Below are 6752 nucleotides of genomic sequence, written 5' to 3'. Positions count from 1 at the left end.
TTAAATTTGCTATAGTGCGTGTGTGCTTACCAGAGAGAGAGGCAGAGAAAGGGAAAGTGAAAAAGCACCCCCCAGTGGAGGATGGCCATGCTGTAATCCCTTCTCCTCCATTCTCCTCTCGATATTTTATGAATGCATGCACATGCACCGGTGTGATTTTCAAGCCACCAGGTCAGGGAATCAAACCACACAGTTGGCAATGTGAGATCAAACTGCCTTAATAACCATGCCAACTGCTGAGCTGCTGTTATTCAGGTTTTTGGGTTTTTTTTTTTTAACCAGTTATTTAATTGTATTTATTATTTTTAAAATTTGACTGGAGAGAGACAGAGAGAGAGAGAGAGAGAGGGAAAGTGAGAAAGCAAGCCACTGGGCCTAGGACTTCAACTGTGGGAGTCCGGCACCTTAACCACCACGCTGTCTGCCAGCCCCAGTTATTCAATTTTCATGAAGAAAAATATTGGTATAAATTAAAGAATATCTACCGTATTGAATCTTATAATCAAGGTAGAAATAAAATAAGCACCATCTCTCTACATTAGAAATATTTATTCCATCTCTCATACATGTAGCGAGCTTACACAGGGGTTTAACATTCTAATGAGGGCCAGAACATATACATGAGGAAGACTTAAAACTCTCAAAATAAATAATTAACTACAACTTCCCCCTGAGAATTTAACTAGAAAAGTCTGTGCATAATGGAGATTAGCCATCTGTAAAACTAAACCATAAAATTGTCTGAAAGGCAAGAATGAAATTGAGTGATTCAGAAAAGGAAGTTGAATCAACTACATTTTACTCTTTCTTTTAAAAAGCTATGTAAAGAGAAGGCAAAGTGGTCATGGTGGGACCTAGATAAAGAGGATTAAAAGATCACAGCTCGGGACCAACAGATGGTGTAATGGTTACATTGCCAGACTCTCGCATGGTTGACCACGTGAGAGTCCTGGATCCAGAGGCTTGAAACTCACACTGGGCACATGTGGGGTGTTCCCAAAATCCCAAGAGGGGGATGGAGAAGGAACTGCAGCATGGCCATCCCCACTTCGCCGGGGTGGGTGTGTGTGTATGTAATTTCTCACTATCTATCTTTCTCTGTCTTTCTGGTGAGCACATGTGCCCTAGGAAAAAATTTCTCTTAAAAAAAAAAAAAAAAAAGATTACAGCTCACCAGCTCACCAAGCAGGCCTTTGGTATCACTGGGGGGAAGCTCTAACATCTAAATCCTCTTGTTTATTCCCATGGTAGAGATGGGGTTAGACTGTATGACTTGTGTCAGGTCCATGCTCAGTGAGTCACTTACCTGAAAATACCCACACCAGAGAAGAGGATTACGAAGCTATACCATAACTAAGCATGTATTCATTCTGTAAACATAATCTATATGTGACAATGAGTTACTCTAGTTTGAGGATGTAATTACAAAATTGTAAAAGCAGGACTTAATAAGGGTCTTTGAAAGAATTCGTTTGATAAAACTTAGAATGACAGCAGAAATGCAGTGAAAAGATATTGCCATTGGGACCAGCAGTTGGCTTAATGGCTATGTCGCTAGACTCCCATGTAGCTGACTGCGGTTTGAGTCCTGGACCCGGTGGCTTAATCTCACACTGGGCGTGTGTTGGTGCGTGCCCAAGATCCCGAGAGAATGGAGGAGAAGGGATTGCGGCGTGGCCATCCCCCCTGGGGGGGGTGATTTCTCGCTTTCTATCTCTCTGTCTCTCTCTGTCTTTCTGGCGAGCGCATGGCCCTATAGCAAAAATCTCTCTCCAAGAAAAAAAAATCTCCCCAAAAAAAAAAAAAAAAAAAAAAAGATATTGCCATTTACTTTTTTTAATGATCAGTTATTGAATTAGGTTCTTGGCAAAATATTTAGAACACCACTTTGTGAGGATAAACTCCATTTGTAAGGGCAAACATGATTCTCAGGGACTCGAACTGCCACGGGGATCCAGTGCCCTTTTAATTTTTTTTTTAATTTTTAAAATTTTTAATTTATTTTATACATTCAATCACTATACATTGTTTAACTTTAGTGAATTTACCCAACATGAATACACTTCACATCAGTCCAGTCGAGGATACACGTTATCATCAATAGATAATAATCCATTTCTGTTTCCCATAAATGTCTTGCCTATTTTCTCCTTAATTTATTTCCTCACACTCTCCCCCCCATTTCCCATCCTCTACCCACACTGTTTCCATTATCCATAACCATTTTCCATGCTTCTATGAGATCCAGTGCCTTAACCTCCATGTTACCTGCTGGTTCCTAGAAAACTCTTTTTATTTTTTTAACTTTGTTATTACTATTTATTTTTGTTTCAATGTGACCAGAGAGAGAGAAATGGAAAGTGAGAAAGCAAGCCGTCAGGTCCACGACTTGAATGGTGCTTGGCCATGTGGGAGTCCAGCGTCATAACCACCACGCCACCTGCCAGCCCCGAAAACTTTTAAAGAATGTGGGTGATGCCAAAAAGAGAGACACTAGGCTCCTGGAATATAAAACTATGCTGCTGAAGGCACGGGCTGATGTGCAGAGAGCAGATGGAAACAGGGATGTTTAATTTGTGAGCCCTCTGCAGACAGGGCCTTAACTGCTCAGAGCTCATCAGCGCTGATGAGGCACTAACTGCGTTCAGGTGCACTTCAATCAGAACTAGATTATACTATTAAAATTAATGAGGTGCAAGAAGACTTTAATGAATAAAAGAGGGCTGGTATTAAAGTCTTTTATACACTTTACTCATTTGGCAACAATTTGGTTAACAGTGCAATCACATAGTTCTGGTAGACAGGTAAAAAGTTTTAGTCGTTCAAGGTTTTATTTAAGGAACTTTATATTCAATGCACTTCCCGACATGTCTTTTCAATATTCACTTAAATGGTTAATATTCAACTTAATGGTTTATCTTCATTAAAAGAGATCATTTTTTTTCCACATTTTAAAATTTAATTTTCCTTTTTACATTCAATCACATTATTTAGCTTACAAAATGAATATTTCAACAGGTGAACATTTCTCCCTAGTCCAATTGATAAAACTATAAAATATCTTCAACAGATAATACCACATTTCTTTGTCCTGTTGTATTTTTTTTTAATATAGAAACTTAACAATCAATTTCTTTTAGATCCCAAATTTTCCATTATATTTCCCTCTTTTAAGCTGATAATACTTTTTTCAGCCAAGAAGGCCTCTGTTTTTTAATCTTTTCTAGGAATATATCCATTGTAACTTGATTGAGGGAATCTACCTTCCCGCAAATACAGCTACTACGAGATTCAGCAGAATACAATTGGATAGAGAGGATGAATATCTGTCAGGTGTCAGTGCATACTTTCATATTAGCTTGGCAAATAATAGAATCAAGTATTAGACAACCGCAGAAAGGTAACACAGCTGGCGGTACCTCTAAACCCAAGAGGGATTAGAGTTTTAAATCCTGGATTCAGTTTTAACAAATTTAATGGCAGTTAAACCTTCACATCTTATTTTTCCCCAAGTGTAAAGGAATATTACAGTTCATAAGTATTTTTAAAGATTTTTTTGGTTTGTTGGTTTGTTTATGGTCTTAGGGCATGTATGCTTGCCAGAGGGAGAGAGAGACAGAGACAGTGAGAGGGAAAGTGAGAAATCACCCCCTCCCCCTGCCCCAGGAGGATGTCCACGATGCAATCCCTTCTCTTCCATTCTCCTCTCAGGATCTTGGGCATGCACACTTGTGGCGTGACTTTCAAGCCACCAGGTCTGGGACTCAAACCATGGTCGACCATGTGGGAACCCAGCAATGTAACTGCTATGCCATCTGCTGGCCCCCAGTTTGTAAGTATTAGCATTTATTATTACCACTCATAACTATTTGGGAAGTTTTATAAGCATAGATGCTTAACAGGAAGAAACGGGCTATTATTATTACAAAAGCTTTATGTTTCATAAACAGCACTTCTTTTATTGCCAGTGTGTTCACGAACATCTCTCTCAGTGCAGTGAAATGAGCGCCTGGGCACAGCTCCACATCTGCCCTCCTTCATTTACTATTCAGGAAATTATCAGCATATCTATTTGTACTCTCAACTAGATTACAGATTCCTCTGGGCTACGGACCGTGTCCAATTCATTTTCATGCAGCTCACCATCATGTTCTCACATTTTCCTGAAGGTATAAATAGGACTTCATGCATTTTCCTGGTCCATAAATGTTTCTTAAAATAGTTGTAGGACCTCTTTTACCATGATCATTTTTTTGCTATGCCGTAGTTTGGAGCAGGCTAGTTTTTCCTGCCATATGGTTCTCTTAAGTTAGTTCACCCTAAATCAGTAGTGACTATTCTAAAAATTTGCCAGAGAGCACGCATGCTTTCTGGAGAAAGAGATGGAGCGAGAAAGAGAGAGACAAAACACCCCCTATCTCATGGAGAATGGTCACACTGCAATCCTTTCTCCTCCATCTCCCTTCTTCCAGGATTTTGGGCACGCATGTAACCAGCATGTTTTTCAAGCCACAGGTTTTAAACTCAGACTGCGGGGGTTGGCCGTGTGAGATCCAACCTGCTACCTTAACCACTGTGCCATGGGCCAGCCTTACTCTACTACATTACCCAAAGACTTTTGGGTAATTTATTCCTTATTTTAGTTATTTCATTTTGGGTAATTTATTCCTTATTTTAGTTATCTGTGCTGCACGTTTTGGTCACTTGGTTCTGTTCCCTTTATAAAGTCCTGTGCAAATTCTTATCTCTTTTTGTGTGAATGTATGTTAGCCTTGTTTGCAAAAGCATTTCAGTTGCTTGGAAAGGATGGCTAGATTGGTTATTTCTTTTTTATGAACTCCTCCTCATCGTTACCCTAATCTTTCTCTCCAGTTGTCTACAACACATTCTACTGTGAAGTTTTCCCAGACCTCCAAGGACAAATTAATTTATCAGTCATCTGTACTACTACTGTTAACTCACACTGCTTATTACTGGGTTGTCAGAAAAGTCATGACACATTTTGCAGCAGATGGCGCTAGTTCCATTTTTAACTAGTCACATCTATGTTACTGCTTATGTCGTTTGACAGCTGCCGGTTCTAGCTTCATTCTTTAAAAAATTAAGCAATTTGGTGGGGACCAGCAGTTAGAGTAATGGCTATGTCGCTGGACTCCCACGTAGTCGGCCATGGTTCACGTCCTGGACCTGGTGGCTTAAAACTCACACCCGGCGCATGTGTGTGCGTGCCCAAGATCCCGAGAGGAGAATGGAGGAGAAGGAATTGCGACGTGACCATTCCCACTGGGGGGTGATTTCTCGCTTTCTGTCTCTCTGTCTGTATGGCGAGCGCATGTGCCCTATAGCGAAAAACCTCTCCAAAAAAAAAAAAAAAAAAAAAAATTAAGCAATTTGGTTGAGTTTTGGAGATTTTATAGCAAGTTGAAGATGGAAGACCAAACTGTGCATTTTCACCATATTTTACTGTTTTACTTCCAAAAGGAGAAGAATGTGCATTAAGCTTGTGAAAAGTTGTGTAAAGTTTCCGGTGACAATGCTCTATAAGAACATCAATGCCAACAATGATTCACAAAAATCCATGCTGGTGATTTTGATCTCAACAGTGCTTGGTCAGGAAGGCCCACCAAGGTTGATGACAAAGTAAAGCATTGATCGAGTCAACCCCATGTTACGTGGCACAAGAGACTGCAGAAACATTGAATATCCATCATTCAAGCATTCACAACCACCTAAAGAAGCTGGAATACGTAGCAAGTTCAATACTTGGATTCCTCATGAACCCAGAGAAGTTCATTTGATGGTGCATATAAACATCTGTGATAGCTCATTAAACATGAGGAAATAATCCCTTTTTGAAGCACCTGATACCTGGTGATGAGGATTGGATTGTTTACAGCAATGTGGTGTGCAAATGGTCATGGTCCTTACATGATGATTTGCCTCAAATGACATCAAAAGCTGACATTCATCAGAGGAAGGTTATATTCAGTGTTGTGGGATTTTAAAGGTTTTTTTTTTTTTTTTTTTTTTTTTTTTTTTGGTGGTGTTTCGTATTGGGCGCGTGCACTCACCAGGAAGACAAAGACAGAGAGACAAAAAGCGAGAAATCACCCCTCCCAGGGGGGATGGCCACACCGCAATCCCTTCTCCTCCTTTCTCCTCTCGGGATCTTGGGCACGCACGCACACGTGCCTGGCGTGAGTTTAAGCCACCGGGTCTGGGACGTGAGCCGCGGTTGACTACATGGGAGTCCAGCAACATAGCCATTACGCTAACTGCTGGCTCCAGATGTCATATTTTTTGAGCTCCTACCAAGGAACCAATCAATTCAAATATGTACTGATGGCAATTGGACAGTTTGAATGAATTCATCATCCAGAAACATTCAGAACTTGTTGACTATAAAGGAGTTGTATTCCATCACAACAACGTGAGACCACATACACTTTGATCACCAATCAAAAATTATTTGGACTTGAGGGACCAGCAGCTAGCATAATGGCTATGTCACTGGACTCCCATGTAGTCGACCGCAGTTCGCATCCCGGATCCGGTGGCTTAAAACTCACGCCGGGTGCATGTGTGTGTGTGCCCAAGATCCCGAGAGGAGAACGGAGGAGAAGGGATTGTGGCGTGGCCATCCCCCCTGGGGGGTGATTTCTCATTTTCTGTCTCTCTGTCTGGCGAGCGCACGCGCCCTATAGTGAAAACCTCTCCAAAAAAAAAAAAATTATTTGGACTTAAATGGGATG

This window comes from Tupaia chinensis, unplaced genomic scaffold (assembly GCF_000334495.1).
Source record: "Tupaia chinensis unplaced genomic scaffold, TupChi_1.0 Scaffold000099_1, whole genome shotgun sequence".
In the NCBI taxonomy this organism is placed as follows: domain Eukaryota; kingdom Metazoa; phylum Chordata; class Mammalia; order Scandentia; family Tupaiidae; genus Tupaia; species Tupaia belangeri.
Note: the sequence above shows the minus strand (reverse complement) of the source record.